The 12,970-nt window shown below is 42.7% G+C and overlaps 1 protein-coding gene across 7 annotated transcripts in view; it reads left to right on the top strand.

Moving 5' to 3' along the window:
- Positions 1-12,970, top strand: part of ANKS1B (ankyrin repeat and sterile alpha motif domain containing 1B) — a 448,570-nt gene that overhangs the window by 348,384 nt on the left and 87,216 nt on the right. The window contains exon 1 of one of the 7 annotated variants that reach the window (XM_072866049.1): positions 9,332-9,490. The exons of 4 other annotated variants lie outside the window; for them this stretch is intronic. The gene's annotated coding sequence lies outside the window, so the exon portion shown is untranslated. Of the gene's footprint in view, positions 1-9,331; positions 9,491-9,614; positions 9,843-10,204; positions 10,264-12,970 lie in introns of those variants that run through there. 2 more of the 7 variants (XM_072866034.1, XM_072866043.1) reach the window with 2 other exon arrangements.

Here is a 12,970-nt window from a genome sequence, read left to right as displayed (position 1 = left end):
AAATCTTTTTTAATGGATTAAAATATGCAACATCCAATGCCAGTTGCCTGGGACTGGGCTTTGCAGCATGCTGGGGGTGATTGTCTCACTGCAATGCATATTACAAGATTGGGGACTAAGCAGTCACTGTCATGCACAATTCAATGTTATAGCAACTTGTATTTAATTTGTACAGCCTTGCAAAAGTTGTTATTTAGAAAACCAAATGTATTCTTTTAGAATCTGGCTTTTCAGTCTGCTTTTCATTCACTCATGCCCATAAGTCACCATTTTCTCTTTATATTATAAGGTTACACTAACATCCTTAATGTAACAGTATTTGAAGCAAAACATTTATGAAAATGAATGGTTTGCATATGTAGTGGCAAATGTCTAAAGTACCTAGAGGGTGGTTAAAATACCATATCATTGTATACAATAGAAACGTGTAAATCAGTCTTACATTTTTGTTGCCTTTCAACAAAAGCCATAGGTTATTGTAGCTACAGAGTTGCTTGGGCTTGAGACGACCTCTACGGGTCACCTGATACTTTCTCTTATAAAGCACAGGGTTTATTTATTTCTAAATCACCCCAAGGAATTAAAGACTCCTTGAACAGTTTTTCACTTTAAGCTGGCACAGTGATGGCACACTCTGTTTTCTATATGAACTCTTATTTGTTCAGGTATTATACAGTCTTTCCTAATATGTAACCTAAATTTTCCCTTCTACATGTTAAATGAGTTCCTCGGTCTTCTTTGATTAATCCAAAAAATGGCCTACTTTATGACATGCCTTTAATTATTTGTAGACAGTTCCTGTTATGTCATTTTCCTCGGATGACACCTGCTTAACTCTATAATCCCACACAGATCTTGTTTCTCAAACATCTCTGTTCAGCTACAGTCTACCCAGCTTCCTTGGCCAGAGCGCATCCTTTTAAATACTGTGTCTCTAGACAATTCTCTGATCTTTAATCACTGTTGAGTACTGCGTAGCCATCTTGCTCAGTATTTGGGTTGTGCTTTTCCAGAGTGAATGAAAAATAAGATCTGAGCCTAAAGGGAACCCTACAAATAAGGAGGAGGAAAAGGCCAATTTGAGGGGAAATTAAGAGTGATGTTAAGAGGGGCAGCAGCCGGGAGAGGCCTGAAATTCTCTCCCCTGGTTTATTCATGTCAGTCAGGTGTAACCGCAGAACAGCAAGAGCTGATGTTGTTCTGATGAGCCCAGGAGGAGTGTGTATATTATTGCCTTTCTTGCATGCAAGCATTCCCGTGATCGGAGGCAGGTTCCTTAGATCATGCCCTTTGCCATAAATTTTCTTACGGTATGACACTCCTGTATCTTAATACAGAAAAACAACGCATTTCTCTCTTTTGCAGCAGTGTGAAACATTAACATAGGATCAATTAATATTTGATCCTGGGGAGAGAATTAAAGGTCATTGTACCTTTGCTTTGCCTTTATTATGTAGCAATCCCTTCTGGCCCTAAAAGATAGGAATTTTCTGAATCATTAAGGTGGTTTTGTATTTTTGCAGTGTATGTTTTGTCTTTGATTACTTCCTAAAATCTGAATAGATTTTTTTCTTAAAATGATACAAATAAAGATTTTTCATCCAGTGAATATTCTGTAACTTTAAAATTTCTTTTAACTCTAATTCATGGCAAGAAACTGAAATCACAAAATATTTAATGGAGAAAATATTCTGAAAAAGTTTAATTTGGACATATCCAGATGTTTGTTTTGAATTTTCAGTCAAAACAAAATAGTAGCATTGTAGTTTAAAAGCCTACTGCATTCATTTTCATGTGGGATCACTCCTCATAGACATATTTCATGATAGTCCGTAGTCTAGTGACTCCTCTGATTCACTACGGTACTTCACAAGGAATCTCGTACTGTAGTGAAAGACAGACCTTGAGGGACTCTACCCTTCTGGGAAAATGTAGAAATCTTAATTATAGATGCCGTGAGAAAATCACTGATTTGGAAAGATAGTCAATGGTTTTTTGACTTGGAAAAAAAAAAGTTATTCAAATGGAATATTTCATTTTGTTTTACTTATTCAAAACACACCATTCCAGGAAGAAATGCTTTGACTAGGCTTTCTAAATGAAAATTCAGTATTTTTAATGGAACATATAATTATGAAGAAACTACATCTATCAATAAATTAGGATATCCAAATAGGCTACCTAGTAATGATACTGTGTATCTTTTGATTCTCTTCTGACTTTTTTCTGATCACTCTACTTTATAATCCATCTATCAATCTGTTAATAATATATCGACAGATTTTACACTATAGAGTCTCAGAAATAGACTGTTCGTATCTAGTATTTGAACAGTGCCAATATATTATGGCCACCATTACAATACAGTAATTATTTGCAGCATGGCCTTTGACACCATTACCAATATTCAGTATTTAGATTTTTTTAAACATGCACATGCATCTTACAGTACCATTAAAAATACATCTGAAGCCATATATTCAGTGTTCATATACACTCCACATGCATATACATACATTTCTAAAGTCAAGGAAAGTTTCCTTTCTCTTCAAAGCTGATCGTCTCATGGTATTTTCAGATTAACTATACTGTCCAGCTCAAAATTAATTTTCTCAACTAGCCTTCTATCTCTAACTCTCTGTGAGCCATTTATTCCTTCCTCTGTGACTTACAAGTTTTAAAAATAGTACATTTACAGGAAAAATAATAGAACAAAACAACTTTTATAATTTCATGCTTTCTTTTTCTACACGAAGACAGCCAACCAGCCAAGTCAGGTGTCTCTCTACTCCTAAATTTCAATACTCTGTTATTGCTTCCCTTCTCCCAATAAAAACATGCACACTAACATTCACATACATTCACTTCATGGGTCCCTGTTTAGTTATCCAATTATTAGGAAGCAAATACTCTGTTCTACAGTTCTGAGGTAATATTCCAGTTTATACATTTCTTAGTCAGGATTAACAGCAGATTTTCACTCTATTTCATTGCTTTGCTTTCTGATCACGTTAGATTATATCTATCCATTCATCTCTTTATTTTCTTTCTAGTTAGTCAAAGGTAGAATAACCATTGTGGTCACAAGAATAAAATTGATCTTCCATGTACTTTTCCTAAATTTCTTTTAAAGGTTTCAAGAATCATTAACCTACTTGAAACCAGATTATACTTTATACTCATGTGGATATTCCATATGGAAGCATTAAAGACGCTTCAAACTAGATACTATATGGTCTTTTAGAAACTATTTTTGTATCTTTTTTGCATCAATTTGGGTTGTAATGCCTCCTCACTCTTGGAGTGAAATAAACAAAAATGAAAAGCCTCAAACCTGTACTATCTCAGGAACCCCCTTGTGCTGTCTTCTGCTCTCAGCAGAACTGTCTTTACAAATATTCCACGTTTATAACCACCACCAGTAATTGCCCAGCTCATTTCTTGACACCTTATTCAAAGGCAGGTTAAGGTGGTTTGTAGTCACTCCATTCCTTTGGCACTCAGGTACTAGCTAGTTCTCAGCAAGCAAGAACCAGATGTTGTGTGAGCCTGTATGAACCAGACATCTCTATTTGCCCATTCAGGTGATCTTCAGATATTAGATTTCTTCTTTGACTGATGTTTAATTTTTTTATAGACCCATGAGATTGTCCTGGAAAAAAAAGAGCATAATCTGTGTTTGCCAGTGAGAATTCCTTCCCAAACTCTAGCACACCACAGCACCAGCCCCTGCAGAGACTCCAGCGGTTTCAGATGATAGCCCCACTTATCTCTTTGGGTATGGGTCCCACAGTAACTGCATGTCCACACAACTTTATTTGGACTTGCTATTTCCAAAGACACTGTATAGCCCAAATTTATCAGCTTCTTTGGACTTCTCTCCAACGCTGGACAATTTTAAGAATAAAAATCAAAACTGATTTTGAATTATTCTGAAACATAGGCACTTGAGCTTCTAATTATGAGATTGGAATTAAAAGAGATGTATAAAGACAACTCTGGTTTTAGTACAATAGCTAGATTTCTTTCTAGTTCTTAACTTTTCTCCTCTAGGATATTTAAGCTATCAGAAGTGTTTGTCCTATACAACAAGATCCCATCCTCTGAGTGCTGACCCAGAGCTGAAAATAAAGCCAGCTTGCAGGACTGGCAGTAAATTCCCCACGAGACTTCCCTGCTTAAAACAGCATTCTGTTAGCTTTCTGTGGTCAAAAGATGACAACTTCCTTTCTCTTCCTCACTTTAAACTTAAGTCCCTGCTTCTTATCCAAGCCAACAAAGCTTCTTCATCTATCTTCAGTTAGTGTATTCCCTTTGTCCTGATTTGTTACAGCACTGTTGGAAGTGTTACAGTCTCTGTCAAGTTATATATCATAAGAATTATGTACATATATTTTACCAAGTGCATAGTCTTCATTGCATTCTAACCATGCATAGCACATAATTCCAGTTACAGACTTCTGCAACTCTTGTTTGCAGCTCTCCCTCTCCCCTGTTTCCTTTCTCAGCTGCATACTCACCCTTAGCCAGTTATAGGGTCTTTTGCCATCTCATTTCAGCAAGTATAATTTACTAGTAAAAATTTCTAATACGTTTTTTGTTTATCTGTTGGATTCACTATATGATTTTGCTTGCTTGGTAAACATACCTAAACAATTATTTTACCTCAATATCTGAACGTTACTATGTTTATGTATACTTACAATAACTTACGATATGGAGTCAATGTGCTTGGACCCTATTCAAGTAATTCAAAATCAATGTATTTGGCTCTGAGAAAGGATTGTAAAAGCAGTCCTGTTAAATATTTTAAGCCATTTTATCTTGCTTTTGATTAAAGATCACTTCCCTACTTGCAAACAAGAATTAATTTTATCTTGCTCTGTCTTTCTAGATCCCTTGATAGAGTATCAACCAGTAAGGGTATGGATATCAGTAAAGCAATTCAAATGAGCAAATACTTCTCTCTAACAAAGAGTCAAGTTATTATAACACAGAACTTTTCAGCTCTGTTGAAAGAAAAAAAAAATTAGCACAAACTTTTGGAGAAGTTATTTGAACAATCAGGATATAATATTTTTAAATTTTACTTAAAAAAGCTGCTTCAATTTTTTTCAGAAATAAACTTTATTGCTAAAGAACAATAATTTTATATAACTAAAAATTCCCAGTATGAAGCTAAGTGTTTATTAACAATGAATTTTAAGTAGAAAACAAATTTCCTCCCTTTGTTCCAACAGACTGCGTTTTCCCTGAAAATATGTGTAACATTGTTTGTCAGTAGGAAAAATAACTGTTAGGGGCCATTTTGTTAAAAATTTAAATCTATTTTGACTTGTTCATCAAAGAGCAGTGTGGTGATACTTACCCATGGTTTGAGCCTGGGAAATCTAGGACGTAATTAACTCTATGGATGTGATAACTGGTTTCTTTATTTGAAATGGTCCTTTTTGCTATAGATTAAGATGATTCCTTTCCAGAAATAATCTAACCCTCCAATTTCTGAAATAGCATTTCTATAAGACATTTCCATTACTTTACATAGAGGCGACTCTGGTCTAGAGTCTGTGGTCATGAACGTTTCTGCCTACAAGTAGTTTCCACAATAATGAGAAATGCCCCAAAGTACCTGATTTTAAGGTACATATAGATACAAAAACAACCACAGGAAACCAGACCTACTTCTAGCCAGGAATGGAGATTTCTTCATCTTACTACCCTACTGGTCAGATATTTTTTTGATTCAGACAAATATGATAATGGCAGTCTTTTCCCACAAGGCTAGTTAACAACTAGCCCTGCTCATCTGAAATTACTGAATGCTCCTTAGTTCAATTGCTGCTGCTCAGCCCAAGCCACTGCCAGGTCAGGAGAATCACACGGTGTCTACCATTCTCCATCTTTTAGGACCTATGAGTTTCCCTCTAGCATCACATCAGCTAAGAGAACCAGGCCCACAAATCAGCCGCAAGGGATGAAGCTTGCAGGCAAGTATAACGGCACCCCAAAAATTCCAAAGCCATTCACAAGAAGAACTAACAATTTGACAGGATTGCCCCATTGCTGTAAAAGAGAAAGCAAGCTGCCTAATTCCTTACAAGAAGAATCATGGCCACCAGAGCAGCTCCTCATAGTGATCTACAGAGACTGCATGAATGAAGTGTTGGACCAAGCTCTCGTCACTGTGATCAGCACATCAGCATACTTTGCTGATCAGTTCAACGAAAAACACAGGAAATTTAAAAAAAAAGATTCTACTTCTGATCTGATCAGATCCACCCATACTATCACTGACAGAGTTTGGCCTCAACATAAACATCTAAGATTTTCGAGCTTTGAAAAATATTTGCTAAAACTCATTAAATGGATCCCTGTCCCTTCTAACTAGATCCCCATTACTAAAATAAGTTGTTAATCTGCCTTCAGGAAAAGACATTCGCCACACTTGTTGAAACACACAGTGGCCTACGCAGCCCTCAAACCAGGACTGCAGCCTGTCAACAGTCCCCACTTCTCACACCCCATTTCTGGCCAACCTGTCACATCCACAAGAACATTAACTGAAGAAATGGCCCATTCATGGCCATGAGGGAGGCAAAAATTTTCTCTTTATAGTAACAGGTCTCTCTGACAGAACAGACTGTGAAGTATCCTAACGTACATTCCTGCTGTGACAGAGGTGAATGGTCCAGCGCTTCATTTATTTTTATCTTTACTTATCTGGTCCTGTCAGGATGCAGGGTAGCTAACCTTCTCTTCAATTCCAAAACAAGAGCAGGGTGAGAGCAGCGGGTGCCACTGTCTCGGCTGATGACAGCATGCAGGTGCAGATACGTCTCACTCACCGCTGACACAGCCACGACACCTACTCAGCTACAGGTGGTCAGACCTTAGAGAAAGCTGCTGGCTGGAACGGCATCGAGGCAAGACAAAGGTGAGGGTGACTGAATGGGAGATGTACCTCGTGCTGGAATCATGCAGATCTTCCCTGTCAAAATAGTACAACAGTCTGGGTTCACGTTTGCCTCCTCACTGAGCTTCTGAATTTCTAAAAATGCCCTTTCTTTCACCATCTTGCTAGAAACCTTCGTCCTTTCCTAGGACTTGCTAGTTGTTACACACTTGCTTCCTTCATGCAGAGCTGCTATAGTCTGCAATATGTTACAATCAATGCAAGTAATGAAGTTTATGGCAGGTATAGCAACCAGCTGGCACTTCCACCACGCGCTGCCATCATCACATCGGGCTCACGCTGACACCCTTAACTTGTTCCTCCTCTGGCTTAGCAATTCCATTAAAGTATTGCTCCTAACTCAGAAAGCTGTTAATGGATCGCATCCCACCTATACTACAGATCTGACTTCAAGTTACAAATGCAGATCACAAAATCCAGGACAAAGTGAGTTGGAACTGTGCAGAAAGTCTTGTTAGCTGAAGGGATAGAGATGTGGAGATCCAAGGTGTTCGAAAAGTTCAGACAAATCCATAACCAACATTAGACATTTTAAGGAAATACTGCCAAAACGTCTGCTTTGAAAAGACCTGTTCATGTCAGAACAAAAATGACACTGACAATTTAGATGTAATATTTTATACTGCATTAACATGTTTTGAAAAGATGAAAAAGAAATGTTTTGAAATGGTCATTTTCATATTTACAGTCTAAATCTTTGGAATTCTATTCAGGAAACATCGCAAAATGTTTATGTTTTCTCCTGATTCAGGATGAAACTAAACTTTTGTATTCTGTTCAGTCCTTCTCCGTATGGGCTACGTCAAATCTATATAAACACCAGACTGCATCTATAAGATTTTCTTTAAAAACTGGAGCTGTGGGAAGAAGCAGGGTGTATTCCGTTCAAACCAAAATAACTGTCCAAACCTCATCCTAAGTTGTGCTTTTGAATTAATGCTTGGGGTTCCCCGACATTAATTTGGCAGGACTGATTAGCTAAAATCAGTTATGATAGAGAAAACTGTATCTCTAGGAGCTTGCATTACTCCTTCAAGCATTCCTTTCAACTCTTAAATAATCAACAGTTGCTCTTAGTGATTCATGGAAACACTTACTCTGCAGCCTTTACTCACACCCGTACTAGCGCATTCAAAGTCAGCACTATACTGGGGTTGAGGTGAGTCAATCCAGCTGACCCGTTACACGTCGCTGAGCTCAGTGGCTACGTGCGTGCCCCAGCAGCGCTTTTTGTAGAGAAAGGCTGTTATCAACACTGTTTATAACCAAGCGAACCATTTATTAATATGATCGGTTACTTCTTGAAAGATTTGCTTTTGAAAAAATGCAGCTTAGCACTAGTTTAAGACCTAATTAAAGCTCTGAGGGACATAGACTCAAAAGAGCTTCAAATAGGATTTATTTTGGTGCACAAAGCCATCTGTGCTTGAAGTTCTGTATAAGCATATGCAGTAGGACATGCCAAACAAAAGGGCTAGTGAATTACGTTTCTACATTTAGTCAGTGTGAGGTCTCTGAGAAATTTCGACTATGGACTTGCATGTGTGCTTGGACAGTATGCTGCGCTGGTGTACAGGGGCCGCAGCTTCTACATCTTGCAGAGGCTGAAAATCACTGTGAATTTCAGCACTGTGAATTGGCTGTGTAAAACCGCGCCCGGAGAGTGACACTCTTAATTTTTCTTTCACTTGTTTATTAAGCCTTTTATTCCACAGAAGACGGAAAAGCCGGTTCTCCTTGAGACTTGGTAGCTCCAAAGGCAGAATCAGGGCCTGGGGCACCTCCGCGGCTGGCGTCTTGGATGGGTCTGCTGGGAGCGGGCCAGAGAAATGCAGCCTGCGTTAGGAACCACACACTCCCGATGGCTTTACCTGCCGTAACTGAGTAAAATTTTTTTACTTGCTGAAACGTTTCTTCTAGCCTCCGCCGGCTGAGCTTGTCAGATAATGTGCTCAGCCATCAAGTGTGTAACTTCCTCGGGGAAGCGGAGTAAGAGATAAGAGCCGCCATGGGGGACTGAAAGTGCAACTCTGTCCTCTGACATTCTGTAAAGTTAAATTACAGGGGCGTTATCTTTTGTGTTTTATTTCCCTTATTAGACGGCGCGGGTGCTGCTTAATGGGATGCAGTTACTGAGGTAAACAATCCCGTGGGATGCCTATTTGCTCGTGTTAACGCAGGAATCCGAGCTCTGCTAAGATTTATTTAGACACCAGTGTTTAAAAAAAAGGAAAAAAAAGTGGTTTTGCCGAGGGAGCAAGGGAAGGGGTTGGCCAGCCGGCGGCGGGGACCGAGTTTCGCCGGCGGCTCCCTCGGCCCCGCACCGCGGCGCCCGCCAGGCCCGGGGCAGCGGCGCCCTGGGGGAGCGGCCCGCCGCGCTGCCGGCCCGCCTGCGCGGGTGGGCGCGGAGGAGAGGCAGGGCCCATATCCATAGTAACGGCGGGGGCAGAGGGGAGGCGCCGCGGCAGCTCCCCGCCCGCCGCAGCCCGCGCGGCGCCGGGACCGCACCGAGCCGCGGTGAGCGCGCGCGCGCGCCCCCGCCCCGCTCCGCGCTTCCCCGCCCCCCCGCCCCCCCCCGCCGGCAGCGCGGCCCGGAGCGCGCGCGCGCGCCCCCGCGGAAGGCGGGGAGGGGGGGAGCGGGGGGCCGGCGGGGGCGCGCGGCGGCGGCTGGACGGGGAGGGCGGCGGGGGCTCCGGTGTGCGCGGCTCCGCGGCGCTCTCCCTGCCTGACTCACCGCGGGGCGCGGGGAAGATGCTCAGCGCGGAGGGGTAGCGGCTGCGGAGCAGACGTCGGGGCCCCCCCTCTCCCCTCCCTCCCCGCCCCCGCCGGGCTCGGCAGCGCAGCCCGCCGCCGCCGCCGCCGCTCCTAGGTGAGACCGGGGGGCAGGGGAGGGCTGGGCGAGCCCTGGGCGCGCACGGGGGGCCGGGCACAGGGCCACCGGGCGCCGCCCCCGCCCCGCCGTGCAGCCCGGAGCGGGGGGCGGGGGACGGGGACACGGCGCGGGCCCCCCTCGGGAGGGGAAGCGCCGGCAGCGGACCCCGGGCGGCGGGCGGGAGCCGGCGGCGCCTGCGGTTGCCGCTTTCGCAGGATTATGTCAGCCCTCGCCTCGCCGGTGCCCCCTCCGCCGGCGCTGGGGCGGGCGGCGGCGGCGGCTCCCGCCCGGCGGCGCTGCGGGGCGCCGCGCTCCCGGGGCGGGCGGGGGTCGGCGGGGAGGCGGCGGCGGCGGGGCAGCGGTGGGCAGCGGGGCGGCCGGAGTTTCAGCCGCCTGACGGAGCCGGTGCTCTCGGCTGGTGAGTTTTCACCGGGCCGGCGTGGTAGGGGGAGGCAGGCGGCCCGGGCAGCCCTGCCCGCCCCGGTGTGCTCCCGCCCTGCGTCTGGAGCAACGATTAATCTCGGGGCCGGGGAGAAGGTGGGCATCCACCTCGTGTGCTGCGCCCGGGGAGCGGTAGCACGGCGCACAGAGCCTGCAGCTGCTGCTTTCGGGGGGGCTGTGTCAGCGGTCGCATTGCAAACCGCTGTTTTCTTGCGTCTCTGAACTTGGCCGTGATGTGCCCTGGTCCAAAACTTGTCGAGGGAGGTCTCGGCTTCAAGGCACCGCTATTTGTCCTTTCCGTTATTTAAAGAATGCTAGTTGAGCGAAGTGCTACGGTTGTTTAAAAAAAAAAAAAAGGGTTGAAAAGCAGAAGTGTGTAGAGATCAGAATGACGGTTCATGCTTCGGTATCTCAGAAAAGGCTCACGTTTGAGAAATACGTCTTAACGAACAGTTATTTTACCTTATGGCGAGAAGGCAGTGTTGGTATTGGGAGAGAAAAAAATGATACCTGAGAATTTCATTGGGAACTCAGTTTGCTGCACACGTGCAGTAACGCTTTTCCTGAGGATTTTTTAGCATGTGGACTGATGCGTGTTGCCATGTGCCTTGCAAAATTCCTTCTGCTCTGTGATCAGTGGCAATATATGCCCACATGCACCAAATCAAGGTGTGCTCCATACCGTTCTCGACAGCAACGGCGTTAATGAGGAAAGCTACAGTGTCCATTGTGGCAGGATTGCTGACATAACGTATCATAACGATTCCGCAAAGAACATTTTAACTTATTCCGTTAATGAGGCACGAACTAGTGTTAAAGTAGACCCTGCCATGACAGATAGTAACTTCTCATTTGAATACGCATTAAGAACCAATTTGTGTCATCGTCTGTATATGCCAAAATATAATAATCTGCTGGAAAAAAAAACCTCAGTGAAAGGTTGTCGCATGATAACGGGGACATTTTTTCCTGAATAATTATGAATACAAATTGTAAGCATTCACGTAAAGTTGATACTTGTTTGCCAAGTATGAAACCTTGATCCTACAGTGTGTAATTACTGTAACAAGTTAAAACTCCGTTCTGATGGCATCCTAAAAATTTCAGTGAGGCTCTGAAAAGAATGGAGAGTAAGTGATTTTAACTGATTAATTTTGGTTTGGCGACACTTGTTTGCCAAGAGGTCTGTTCTTTTTGATATGTGTATATAACTCATACAAGCTGTGGTAGTGTGGTCGCTCGCAGACCCTCCTGACCTTACACACCTGAAAAGTTCAATTTCAAGAATTTGTCCAAATGGTTGACAGATGAGAATTGCAAGAACTCGTTGATGTATTCAGAGTAATCTCTGTTTTCTGTAATATCGGTGAACTCATTTATATTTTATTTTTTTTTTTCCAGAGAAAGGAGATGTGGTAGTCGGGAAGAGATAAATTTATCCAGTAAGAAGGCAAATTAAAATATACGATACATATTCATTCTATTTAGATGGCATTTAAATGCAGTACCCCAAAATGAATTTGAAAGGCTGAGGTCTTGATGTTTTTTCTCTTAGTGTTTTTCTTGGGGGGGGGGGGGGGCGAATGACACCTCTAACTAGAGGTGGGCACATAGAGTTAAAAAGGGAGGGTAGAAAATGTGAAAATTAGTAACAGAGCTGTCAATGAAGCTGCTATCAAAGAAGGCTGCACTGAACTAGGAAACTAAAGCAGATCGGCTCTAGGTAACAGTTTTGCTACTGAGGAACTTGAGGAAAGAGCTTTGACGTGAGGTCAGTCGCGATTTGACTTACATTCCAAGAGCAAGACATTTTAATGTCAGAGGAGTGAGAATTCCGTGTTGGAAATGCTTAATTTATTTCCAGCAAGCAGGAGGATGCAGATTTTGTGTTGTTTTAACATTGAAAAACTGGCGTTTTGGTAAGGATCTTTGTATTTATTTGTTAAATGTTAGTGATAGGCATAATGAATAACATTCTTCACAAATAGTAAACTTCCACCTTGCTTTGAGCAGACTGAGAAACTGCCAAGCCTTGGACTTAGAGTTCTCTTGGCTCTTGGTCCTTAGAGACCTGCTCTGCATGCAGGCTGGAAGTTAAAGCAGAGATGAGAGTGAATGCTGTCATTCTGGGTCCAATTTTACTCATTTGCCAAATACCAAGCATGATTATATTACATTTATAAGACTGGACTTTTTTCCTGGTGATCCTGTTATCACAATGCTTTGCTTACTAAATGTTGAAAATTTATATTAGTCTTCCAAATCAACAATCGTTGTGATGAACTGGCCAGTTTTTACTCTGAGAGATATGATTTGGGATCATTTTCACATTTGGGAACGTGTTGGTTTATACTAGTTCACATTTTCAATGTTGTCTTCACAGCTATATGAGCTACAAGCTTATTTTTAAGAAATCACAGTCAAATTCTGCAGAATAACACCTTCAGAAAATTGTACCAGCCTGGCAGTCTTCACAATCCAATGTAATTTTTCCCTTTGTGTAGGCAATAACAGAGGGCTGCTTGTACTTGATCTTTTAGTCCATGTGCCAACTATGCCAGCTTGTCTACAAGACAGTAGTCTTGTTTCCAAGTATCAAAGGGTTATGCTTTAGATAAACTTGGCTTTGACAAGGTAATCAAGCTAGGGAAAGCATTTCGTTGTCATAGTTTGATTGCTGTCTC

Source organism: Ciconia boyciana, chromosome 1 (assembly GCF_034638445.1).
Source record: "Ciconia boyciana chromosome 1, ASM3463844v1, whole genome shotgun sequence".
Taxonomy (NCBI): domain Eukaryota; kingdom Metazoa; phylum Chordata; class Aves; order Ciconiiformes; family Ciconiidae; genus Ciconia; species Ciconia boyciana.
Note: the sequence above shows the minus strand (reverse complement) of the source record. Positions and strands in the feature narration are given on the sequence as shown.